The sequence below is a fragment of the Ischnura elegans genome, chromosome 7, assembly GCF_921293095.1.
Source record: "Ischnura elegans chromosome 7, ioIscEleg1.1, whole genome shotgun sequence".
Lineage (NCBI taxonomy): Eukaryota > Metazoa > Arthropoda > Insecta > Odonata > Coenagrionidae > Ischnura > Ischnura elegans.
In genome coordinates, this window is record NC_060252.1 from 63411274 (window position 1) to 63424237 (window position 12964).

The 12964-nt window shown below is 42.0% G+C and overlaps 1 protein-coding gene across 1 annotated transcript in view; it reads right to left on the bottom strand.

Moving 5' to 3' along the window:
- The window catches only part of LOC124162295, a 108784-nt gene extending 96047 nt beyond the window's left edge, over positions 1-12737 (bottom strand). The window contains exon 1 of the mRNA XM_046538781.1: positions 10815-12737. The gene's annotated coding sequence lies outside the window, so the exon portion shown is untranslated. The remainder of the gene's footprint in view (positions 1-10814) is intronic.
- Positions 12738-12964: the final 227 nt, after the last annotated feature.

Consider the following 12964-nt stretch of genomic DNA (forward strand, 5'->3'; position numbering starts at 1 on the left):
TGAAATTGCAATTTTATTACTTATCAATATTATACCTAGCGAGTTCAGACACCGTTGCAACGATGAAGAAGAAATATATTGCTTTGCAATTGCGGACGTTTTTGAAAACCGATTAAATGCACCCTGAGTTGCTACGTAAAGCAATGGACTACATGATGGAAAGCATGAAGGAAAACATGACCTCCCCTATGTATTCTCCTTTGTTATAGCTGTCCGCTACCATCAATAAGGATAGTCGCTACTCATTCACATGGGGACTTTGCCGTAGTTTCAAGGCCGCCGGGAGCGGAGCCAGGCTCTAGAGCAGAGATTATGAGAGCCCTCCACCCAATGAACGCTTTCACAGTAATCCGGACAGCTTGCTGTAAAATATAACACTGTAATTAGGAACTATCGTGGCTTGTACGCGTGAGAAATATTTGCGGGAGAGCCCTGAAGAAGCTAGGATCCGTCGAGCGTGTTGTGAGAGGTGCTATTTAGCACTTGTCAGACCACGCCAGAATACGCGGCGGGTAAAAAGGATCCGTCGTTGAAAGACTTAATCCGTGAGATTCATAAAATACGGAGGAAAACTCCGATCTTCGGAAAAAAAACTGCTTCGAACGAAAGGAGAGCGTTACATACTATTTACAAAAATTAGGTTGGAAGCTGCAAGAGACGCGGAGGTTACGTTCTAGGTTTAGATAGGTTGAGTAATGAAGACCAGATATTCCTCAGAGCGACGCGGAAAACATCCATTCGGATCCTCAATATGTTTCTTGCTCCGACAGAAACGATAAAATTAGAGACATTTTCCAGAACATATAGATACGGAATTCGTTCACCCCAAACAATAAAATGGGCTAATAAATGCTAGGAGGAACTTCAAAGGTCAAATATCTCCAACGCGCGCCTCCTTTTGTTAGCCGTTTACTTTCTTTTATAAGCCGTTAGTGTCCCAACTTTTCCCGCCATGCCATTCACCTTTTGAGGTGGCCTGCAGGGTCTTTTGTAATTGTAGATGAAAGATAACAATATATAGTTCAGACGCAGTAGCAAGCATAAAAATGGTACTTTTGATCCCAAGCAGACCAGTTTGGTGGCTGTGGAAACCAAAGTATATTTCAGAAAGTTTCTCGGGTTTTCCACCGGCTAATGTTCTCCATGGCTCCCGAAGTTTCGTGCTACAACTTGCTGTTCATCCTTAGGGGATCTCCTGAAGATCACCTGGATTCCCCGGGTCAGAATCATTCAGAAGATACCCTGAGGATGAACAGCAAGTCGCTGCACGAAACGTTTCTTTTTTGTCCCTGAAACGCCGGGAAACTCTAACACCATACAAAGTAGAGTTAGCTGCGGTACCTCCAATGATGGAGCTCCTTTGGTCGTGACTTTTACGCTTATCCTAAATACTTCTGACATTTCAGTAACGTGCAACGAATGGAGTAACTCTCTGCTTAGAGGGGGAGTGGTTTAAATGAGCAAAACTGCAAGACTTCACAAGAGTTCAAGCATTTCCACGTAGGAATTATCATAGGCTTTTGTCATTTTAAGTTGATGTAATTTCTAGAGTAAAAATTTCCATGAATTTTTTATTGAACATCAATAAACGAGTAAAAATTCGGTTGCGATGAATTCGGTTTTGAATTCCGAATTGCGATGAAGATTTCTCGGTTACCGCAACGAAAATCCTCCTATTATTTTACATATTGTAATCTGATTTAATCACAGTTGGTGCCTTAGCAAGCTGGAGGTTTAGATTGCTGGGCGCTAGGGCGGTATTTCGATGACCACCGAGTCTGTGCCGCATCGGCGCGCTGAGCGACTTCCCTTCCCGGTTGAGCTTTCCAAGGATGCTCTAGAGGTTTAGCCTTGCGCAGGCCAGGTATGTTAAGTGAGCCATCAAGTGTGTTTATATTCAGGGCACGATGGTGTTTTTTTATCGGACGAAGCCTCTTTGAAGAAGCTAAGTTTAAGGGACGTTGTGGTCTCCTAGAGAGATTATTTGACCTCATGGTCCTTCGGCGGCACCATCCTACCCACAAAGCCTTTCAAGTTGGTTCACTTGGCGTGAGGAGTTATGTCATCATACTTAATGACCGGTATTATTGCCTAAATATGCATCTTACATTTTAGTGCCTTGGAAAATTACGAAGGGATAACAAATAAAGTCTTAAGAGGAGGCATACTTCCCTCATGACTGGTCCTTGGCTATTACTCGCGTATAACTCATTCTACCTTCTTGAAATTTTTAGGGTAACCGGGGTAGACTCTGTACATTTTTTTTTCAAATAAAAAAAATAGTTTTGAGAAAACAATCGAAAGGTAAAATTATCAAATTTGAGGTATAGGCAATTCTTAATAACGGTCCACCTCATACAACGTGAAAAGTTTATGATGTTAGCATAACTTTTAAGCGAGTGATTACATAGTTACCAAAAAAGACCGATCTTGCGGGATGTGCGCGTCCTCATAATAAAGAGGTAGAATTCGAACATAAGGAGTCACTGGCCCCAAGTCTTATAACGTGACCCGACTATTCATAGATATCTACGAATTGATCCAGCATCTCGTTAGGCATATATTATCATCATTTTTTCCGTTTAAATTGCTTAAACTATCCTATACCTTACGTTCGACGATAGTACTCCTCCGATTTTCTCCTAATTAAGTTGTGAATGTTAGTGTACTAAAACTGAGTACACCTAACATTTCACCTAACTAGCTAATTTTTCACCTAACTAGTGAAAATCCATGAGGGAAAGAATTTGCATCAAATCAGAAATCTGCTTGGACCGTTTACCTACGCTAAGCGAGGGGATCAGTTTTTCATCTCAGTTTTTGTGGTTATCACTTTACAACGTACGCCGAGGAACTTCGAAAGATCGTTTAAGGGAGCAAGAGATAAGGGATGACTGAAAAAGTTACTGGAGGGACAAATGAACGGGTTAAGACATAATTTTTGGGTATTGAGGTCGCACCACCCCCATGCTAGTACAACCCTATGTAATTTGAAAGTTTGTGACAAAAAATGTATCACGGCTATTGAAATAAAAAAGTTTTTTTGGCGCAATAGGTAATTGTATAGAGATCGGCAGTCTTTTCACAATGTAGGCAGCCAGTTATAATGTTATGGCTACAAAACAGTACAACATCATTATTTTTAACAGTAACGTTCTCGTACAGATACATAATTATAATTTAGGGTATTAATTTATTAAAAGAAAAACTCGACTCTGAGAACACAATAAGTTTTTTCAAGCGATATTACATTCATAGCGAGCTTTTTTCAGGCATCATCGAGTGAGAAGGTCTCATAGAGGAAAACTCCAAACAAATCTCCTCAGAATCCATAAATTATTTACGATGCCATAAAATTTTATTTCTTAGTGAACTATCACCTCGGATCACTTCATTAAAATAATCTTAATGCATATTGTCGCTAATTTTAACCTATTTTTGTTGGGTAGAACGTAAAAAATGAAATCTCTTCGAAGTTGGCGAATCTCTTCAAAGGTGGCGATAACTCAATAGCACACGATTACCACATGAATGAAAACTTTTAAGTATGGGCTCATTGCTTAGTGACAGACAGTATTTTTCATATTTCTCAGATTGATTCAAATTGAAAGAAGCACGATCGGATCGCAACTCAACAATCGAAAGCTACTGTGCTGTGTTTTTCGCTACTGTGATGAAGTTATTTTTCTAATAAATAATAACAGAGCGTGCAAAAGATTTTTGATGGCGACTTCCTCCTTCGAGCGTTGAAAGCCCCTTCTTCAGACCTCAGCTATTCTGGATCCTCTAAAACAAGCTAAGATGTTGACAACTGTATCAATCATTGCTACTCCACTGAAATATCCACTAGTTTCCCAGTTCGGTATAAAATATAGAGTGAAAATCAATGCAGTTCACTCCTTATCGGATAGCCAGATATCCCAACAAATGATTGTCCCCAGCCTGCCAGCTCCTTAATCCCAGTGATTTCACTGCCGTCCCAACGAAATAATTCCAAATTTCAGAGAAGTATAATCCGAAATGGAGTAACTTGCATTGATGATTATCTACTTTGACTGATTTTTTGTGACGCATTTCATGAATTTATTCATATTAAATACTTGATCCTTCGTAAAAGAGGGTGCTGCACCGCTAACACCGAAAAAAGTCCACACTGCTGCGTCGCCGCCGTGTCTTCTGAGGTTAAGATCGTGAATCTCCGAGAAGAGATTCATTACCAAGATTCATATTTGACATTTTCTCCTATGTCGTCACTTCTTAATTCTTTGAACTGAATTTTAAAATAGTTATTGACCAATTCGCGCCGTAGAGGCCATCGGTACGGATGTCGGCGCGCGCCGTTCACCGCAAAAGATACCCCCGGAGGCTGCTGCCATAGAATTTTTACTGCCGGCGTAAATTTCTAATCCTAACGCATAACCCGTCGCTCTTTAGTAAAAGCTGTGGTACCGATGCTATTTTACACTATCGTAGCATTCATCGTTCAATGTGGAATAAGATTAATGGGAACGGTTCAGCGAGTATAATCTACTTTGTTGAATTCCGGGGATGAAGAGAATGTCTGCCGCTACAGCCGGATGAAGACGAACACAGTCTTTGGAATAGGGAGGTAGGAAGTTCCCATGTGAATAGGGAATGTAAATTCAATCTAAATGCTTCGAAATATCTCTGGAATTGTGGAATCTGAGCGTTTATTCTGGTTATTTTTATGGGTCGCTATCTCACGTTATTGTATAAATTACCGATTTTCGCTACCATTCTATAGCTTATGGCTAGCTTATGTTAGCTGGTAGCCATTTAATTTGCGATTAAAGAACTATAAGAAACACCCTCAAACTTAGTAATACTGATCAGCCATCATGTGTATAACGGTTTTAGTAGTAGGATAGCTGTCTGATGACAATCTATTGCAATTTGACAATTTTGCGGCTCAGTTGGGCAATTTTTTTCCTGATATGATCTAGAAGAAAGCCTAGGTCCTAAAGTATATTCTTGATTGGGGATCGTAGCCCCTCCAGTTTCATCTTCCCTAAGAGTGACTTAATTAGAGCATTGACTGGTAAAAAACGGCATCATTCAATGCCACCACACTCTTCTCTAAATCAAAATTCTCCCATAAGGGTCATATTGGGGAATGAATCTAAGGTCTGCAGTTCACAACCTCTATAAAAGCATAGAAATGTGTCATGCATAAATATTGTATTAGGATTTAGTGTGTAGCCTAAAATTTTATCAAGATATGGATGTGGGATTTGAGGCATTGACACTGAAAGACGCTGATTAAGCATCGGAAATGTAGTATGTAAACGAATGAGGAGGAGAAAACCTGTGACACGAGAATCTGTAACCGTTTGATCGTTGTGGGAATCGAGCTGCGTTTGAGTAAATCATTTCTATAATATCATCCACACGAAATTGAAGAATTATGTGCTCTCATAACGTGAAGGCCCGCCAGTTTTGCCCGTGTAGCGAGAAGGAGCCTCGGTTTTACAATAAAATAATTTTTCTAGAATGATACAGTTATCAGTAATTAAAATTTTTAGTCATGCGATATCACTCGAGTCCACTTGAAGGTTAAATCCTTCTATTTAGGCCCTCATTCGGTATGATCGTAATGCATTGCTCGTCCCATTGTGTAGGAGGAGAATTTTCTCTGTGGAGGAGGAATGTGCTTACTTTTTTTACTGGTCAATCTGCACAAAGGGATCTACTTTTGGGTATTTTATTTTTATAAAATACTTTAGACATAACGGTGGAATTACATGCACATAAAGCGAAGAATAAGCCCCATCGGATCCACACGGACTGGGACTATCCCGGAAAAGAAGATACGGTTTCAGAAAAAAATACTTTTTCATATTATTCTACAGTATTTCATTTAGCAGTAATAGAAATTTGGCTACATACAATGTCACTTTAAATCTTCCCATTAAGGCCTACCTTGGATATGAGCTGAAGATATAATGGACGGCTACGATTGGAAACCAGGAGATGTACTGAAGTACAGACGAAGAAAGAGAACTGTGGAACGCCATTCGTCAGAGAAATACCAGGTGGATATGTCAGGTAATAAGGCAATTACGTGAGAAACATTATGGAAGGAAAAAAATTGAAGGATCCGTGATGGAGACGTAGAGATAATTACTTGGAATAGAGAAGAACTCATGGAAATTGAAGGACCCAAGGATCTAACATAGGAACGGGTAATGGAGAACTGAAGTATGCCAATCTAAGATTTTAAAACTATGATGACGATGGTTAAGAACATAATCTATTGCTCTTCCCTCGATCTAGGAGGCGTATTTTCTCCGTGGAAGAGGAGGCAGGTGCTTTAAAACTGATCTCTGTGACCGTTCATCGCCTTATCTCCGCGAGACCCGGGCCCTAAGCGTTTCCCCTTTAACGAGCACAGCGATGGTAGATGCTTCCCTGCAACGGCGAAATTTTTCACTCGAGACCCCGAGGAGAATCGCCCCCGGGGTACGAGGGCTCTCTCTCTTCAATGTAATCGGCGGAGAGAGATACAGAGAAAACGGGAGATGGTGCTTCGTGCGAGTGCCCTCTTTCGCTCGGCCGCTTTTAAGGAAAGGGGCAAACCTGCCACGCATTATGGAATCGTATCGCACGATCCGACGCATCAGATTGGAAAGAAATGTGTGGAGGTGATGACCGGGAAGGTCGGATGGTGAACGGGGAATTCCCCTTGACGTCGCACTAGGCGAATTTCCCGAAAATTCTGGTCAAGACAGCAAATTTTGAAATAAACACTTGCAATTTTCCACGATTATAAAATTTGTTCTGACCTAGGTTTCGATGCTACTTCATCATCTTCAAGGTATGAATGGTATGTAGTGCATTCAATTTATATAATTTTTAACCAGTTAAAAATTACTTAGAATGCACTACACAACAGTTTTACCTTGAAGATGATGTAGTAGCATCGAAACGTAGGTCGGATGAAATTTTAGAATCGTGAAAAATTGCAAGTATTTATGTCAATATTGAAAAATTCTATTCCCTCGTGCTTGGATCTTCGGGTTTTATTTACAATCCCAAAAGTTAATACTGTTTTGAACGTTTTTTAGTTCGCTCAATCTGAATATGGGTTAACTGGAATGATATTAGCATGGTTTTCATCTCTATTGTTAGTTTCACCGAGTGTAGACGGCAGTCTATTTCGAAGAACTTCGACGGCAACGAGTGTTGTTGGAAAAACAAGAGAGAGTTTAAGTGTTAATTGCAGCGGAACCGGACAACAAGCGGATATAATCACTATGAATATAATCTGAAGATTACTTAAGTTTATCTACGATTCCGCAGATTATATTTGTGTTTAAAAGATTTTGCTAAAAATATTTATCGTTAAGTCATCGCATTAAAACTATTTTTCAAAATGAATGAGAGCAAATAGTTATTGATAAAGCACAACAAGCGTCGCTGGCGGTATTAGCGTCCAAGTGGAATTGCGTGGTGTGGACGCAAGGAACGGCTTGAATTTTGTGTATAAATGTTTAGTCGTGCTCCCTCACAGTAGCATTGGATTTTCAAATGGTTAAGGCGTCTTAGTACATACAAACCGGGAGTGTGGTAGGACATCTCCAAATTTTCATTGTATTGATTTTTTGAATTTGGTATTGTAAATGTTTTTGTTGCATGTAAACGTATTACTGTATGATGAGACTTTTTCTTGGCGTACTGTTGCATTGAAGAGTTGCCGGGTCTCAGTCTGGATAATGATGTCCATGGCTTCAATGTCAATCAGGCCTTCAAGATATAATCAAGAACCCCTAATTACAATGGATAATTCTTAGCTGGAAGCGTCTGTAACCACGGACCACATCACTCGGAACGAAGCAAGGGAACCTTTATGAGAAATAAATTGTTCCTATTAACGTATACTATCCAGGCCAATTGAAATACGCCAAGGGAAATATGTTCAAGCCACATGAAACAGACTAACCCCATCGAAGAAATTTTGTTCTGATGGCACCCAAAGCGGCATCAGATAGTATTTATGCCGTTTTACAGTAATGTATAACGTGAAATACTTGATACTGCGAGTGAGCTACAGGAAGAGCACTCCTTTTACTGTACCATAATAAAGATAGGGATAAAAGTTGATAAGATCCCGCCAGCACTCGTGCTAATTTGGCGGACCGCCGATTGAGATTCTAGTTCACTAACACCTTAGTTAATCTGATCATAGTTTTTTTCTAGAGAACAAAAGAACATTTTGTGGATCTTTCTATTTTAGTCTAGTGTAACTATTGGTGGGAAAAATAATTTTATGTATTCAAGTCTTTCGGAACATCTGAAAACAGGGCGTAATATAAGATGCATAATAAACTGTGTTGGTATTCACGTCCCTCAGAAGGTAGTAGGAAAATCCTGAATCCATAAAAATTTTATTAGAATTTTTCCGAGTGTGAAGGCTGGAGTAAACGAATTCCTTCATACAAGTCAATGAGTTTCTCTAAGCGCTTTTCTGAGCACCTTTCCTTTATTGTGAGCATCACGTATCCTCAAGTCAAGGCTATGCTATATTTCATGTTCCCATTAACGCTTACCAGATATTTTAAAATCGACCTAAAGCCTCATAGTTCTTAACTACCGGTGCACTGAATGCTTTCTACAAGTTTTTGTGCCTAGATTACCATACCCTTCGCAAATTGATGACGACTATGAGTGAGCCTAAGCATTTATGGGAATGGATAATATGGCTGAAACGAAATTCCACGAAACTCCAACGAAATTCCAAACATTTCATCGAAACGAAAGACCACGGTCCGCAAAAATTACTGTGCACAACACCCTCCCCCCCCCCTAAGCCTCCCCTCAATTCCTCCCGCCGAAAATGAGATTTTGTACGGATAGGGGGTCCTAGGACGAGGCCTTGGGGGCATTAATGGCTATATTCGTCCCAAAGTCTCGGATTACTCCTCGCCACTCGTAACTTATCTCCCTCGCCAAGTTTCCGGGAAATCCAAAGCGTGCTCTGCGGCGAGTTCCCACTGCTATGCCCGCAAAACCTTTCTCTTTCTCCGCTGCGGGTTTTGTTTCATACAAGGAGAGGAACTTGAGAGTGGGATCAAAGGAAGGGCTTCCCTGAACCCTGAAATAAAGACACAAACTGTCTCGAAGAATTGGCGAATTTGCACGATTCTGTTGGAACTTCCATTCATCCGAAACCCGAGTAACTCCTCATTATTAGGGTATTCGGGGTATTTGAGAAGCGGTTGATGATTGCAAATGCTATTTACACTACTGTTAAGTCGTGACAAGTGAGAAGAATAATTTCCTTGCGAAATTCCTGAAATTGCGACCAAAGCTGAATGGTCATCCTTATTTTCTAATTCCCAGAGGGTCGTTCTATGCGAGAACGCCGAACATTCCTTGGTCATTCGGAAACTATGGGAATCAAAGCCACTATTTCCGCTTTGATTTTAATAAAAAATTTCATAATTTTTATTTGGCTTAAGTCAAAAACATGCTCAATTGTACCACAGAATTCGTTGTTTTCTTCCTTAACTACATAAGTTCGCAGTGAAAAAGTCTAATATTTCAAATGCATACAAAATCGCGATTAGGAAAGTCATGATGGGGCAAATGGAAAAGCTTTATGATTCGAAATATCTCTCGCCTCTTGGACTTTAATCCCTCCCCAGGCGTAGGGTTGACTTTAGCGTGTCGCTCCTACGCTCCTGAGCAATCACTCATCTTGACGTGGCCTCCACTTGGTTGGTTGAGAATGCAACGCTTCTCGATTTTCGGGGAGGAATGGAATTCTTTAATTCACTAAGCCATTCAGAAAATTCGGAGGAAATTCCGAATAATGTTTCCAGTAGCACAGACCAGACACAAAGATCGTGAGAACTTGGCTCCCGCTGAAAAACTGGTCTAAGTGAAACACGCTCTAGGACAAAGAGCAGCGTATGCTCTTGTATTCGTACTGTATTTTAATCTATTTAATTGATAACTCAGTAAAATAGGAAAACTTTCAATATTTCTGAAGATTTATATAAATTCTGAAAAATTCAGCGATCCTTCTGGAGTTAAGTTTACCTCAACTATAACAATTGCCTTTTATCGATCATCGTTAGATAATTTTTAGAAGCTTTGGTCCGCTTAAGCAATGTTATTGAAATTGAATTGAGATCTAGACACGTATAAATACGGAATGGAAATAATAAAATGGAACCCGACGATTAACTACGAAATATTTGTGGGTTAAAGTCACCGTCCTTAAGGAAATGCTCTCATAAAACTTACATTTAGTCACGAAACTTACATACACACTTCTTACGCGCATCTAAACGATATGCGGCAAATATGGTGATAAAATGGCAAAAGTATGGATAAATAACCATTAAGCCAATATATTAACCACTACCAGTAGCTTTCCATTTTTTTATGGTAACAGACTTAATTATTCAATAAAATTCTTTACGATTAAATGTATCCTGGAAATCTGTTGGTTCACTTCATTACTATCTATGCGAACTGCGACCATTTGATGTCACTGCGGTCTAAAGGCATTTTCATTGTATTTGCGAGACCAGGAGTCTCCTCCGAAGTGTGCCGACGAGAAATTGATGCTCGCAAGGGCCACTGGCTAATCCCCTGGATCACCGGCGGGTGCTCCCAACACGACACTGGGCGCCCGCACCGTGGATCTATCTTCCCTTCGTCGCGACACCCGAAAACGAGACCCTCCCCCCTTTGGCCGGGGTCTTTCATCGCCGCAGAACGATTCGAGGGAGAGAGAAACTTCCTTTCCCCAAACTGAAGATATCGGAGGAGTGTGTTCGGCTTACCTAGAGACACGGAGAGGCTCCCCCGAAGGACTCACAACCACCGAGCCGGGAATGACTAAACTTTCCTTCGCACTATTCCCGTCCGTCGACGAGGGAACTCCGGGAACTCCCCAGGGCAAAACGAAGAAGAAGACTTTCTTCTTGATAGCACAGGGTCCATCCGACGAGAGCACACTACACGTAACGAGCGTTCTCCACGCGATGAAAAAATATCAGTAAACAGACCAACTTGATGCAATTCCTGCACAAATGTGCGGAAACATGGGTGAGCGAACTAACGGGATTCCAGTCATGAGGATGGGTGTCGGTTTGTTCGGCCACCGCTACACTTATATGTCGTAGGGGTTAAGAGATCTACGACCTGAGAGCAAGTCCGGCTGATCCTGTCGAAAAATTTGACGAGTTTTGAAAGATATTTTCGGAGAATAGTTTGAATTCATCAGTGCAATTTTTTATGGTTGGAATAAGGCCTGAGAAGTCCTCAGATATCACTTAGTTGTAAAAGGATGTACTTTTTACGGGAGCACGGGCATGTTGAGGATGGGCGAAAACGTCACAAGTACATTTTTAAAACTGGGGTAAGCGACTCGATCAGACGAGTATCCTAATAAACGCCCCTGGTGTCGAGTCACATCTCTCGGAGCAGAACGGAACGGGGGGAAAACACGAGATGGCTTGAGGTCACTCCACGTCGTGGCCGAATATCCAGCGGGCCCGTCCACACGCAACGCCGAAGGCTCGAAGACAGAGTAAGGTGATGATTTCGTGGAAGGGAAAATGGAGAAATGGGAAGATGGAAAAAATGTTCTCACTCCACCAATGATGGGGGGAAAGGAGATCACTTTTTCGTTCTCATCCTAACACCTCTCCTATCCATTCATGGGGATCCCATTCAATGGGGCACCCTCTGTTCACTCTCTTGAGAAAAGGTTGGGATATAGTGAGGGAGATGCTGAAAGACCTACCAAACTCGACACGAGGGAAGATCCAAGGAACGCAGAGAGAGAGAGAGAAGCGAGAGGAAAAATGATTTTCTTCTTTCCCAACTCAACACCTCGTTCGAGAAAAATAAAGTGGAGAGATAAAAACTTTGAAGTTGTATCCGGGAGAGAAAGGCGTTCCCTTTTTATTTTTTATGAGTATTTAAAAGGGAAGAGAAAAGTTTCGGTCAAGCCTCTCTTCCTTCGACGAAAGAGTGGACGAAGATGGATAGGTCACAGGGGCTTCAAGCGGTAAAATACAGTCCTTGTCCTCTCTTATCCAATGGCAGTAGCACTAACGATGTGACGGTTTCAGGATGGCTGTAAGGGAGACGAAAGTATGGGGAAAACGGAGAAAAAGTGACGTAAGGAAATTTCTTCTTTAAATAAATCTATCGTAAAACTGCGGAGGCGGTTGCGAAGTAGGGTGGGGGGATGGGCTAGTGCGACAGGGGCTTGTATCACGTACGGTGGAGGGCGGGGGAGGTCATCCAGGGATCCAAAGGGTGGGGAAAATATGTATGTGTATATTTTTCCTGGACAAGAAGATGATCCGCTTTCTTTTTCATGGAAAAATCGCCGTGAACTCTCCTCTTCTCTACGGCACAATTTTTTCCAGGATCGCCTTCCCTTCAAAGTCTCCGCGCACGGCACAAAATACCCGACAGAAAGTCGGGTAAACGAACCAACCGGTGGATAGTAGCACTCACAAACTTCCCGAAACACAAGACTCCGAACACCGTCTCGCCCTAACTCGGGTTTCCGACGGAGGACGCTGAGGTTTTAGCGGGCGTGGGTGGACTCGAACGCCGGGAGTTACCCCGGTCTCACCCCCCCGGGGTACCCTCTTCTCTCCCTTCCGTATCCTCCCGGACGAGAACTCTGTCGGCGCCGCACTCTCTCTCCCGCCGTCAGTTGCGTCGCACAGGACCTCCGAGCGTACTTTGAGGCCGGCGAAGGGGGATGCTGAAGAGGCCACGGGGGAGAGGTAGGAGGGGAGGTTTGTGTAGGGTGGGCGCGGAAAACGTAGGGAGGAGGGGAGGGGGTGAGAGTAGAGCCCTTTAAAAAGGGTGTGTTGGTGTGAGGAGGGTAAGGGCTGCAGGGATAAGGAATCCTAACTGCGATGTGGGGTGGGGTGAGGGTAAGTGACGTGGGAGGGACGAAGCCGAG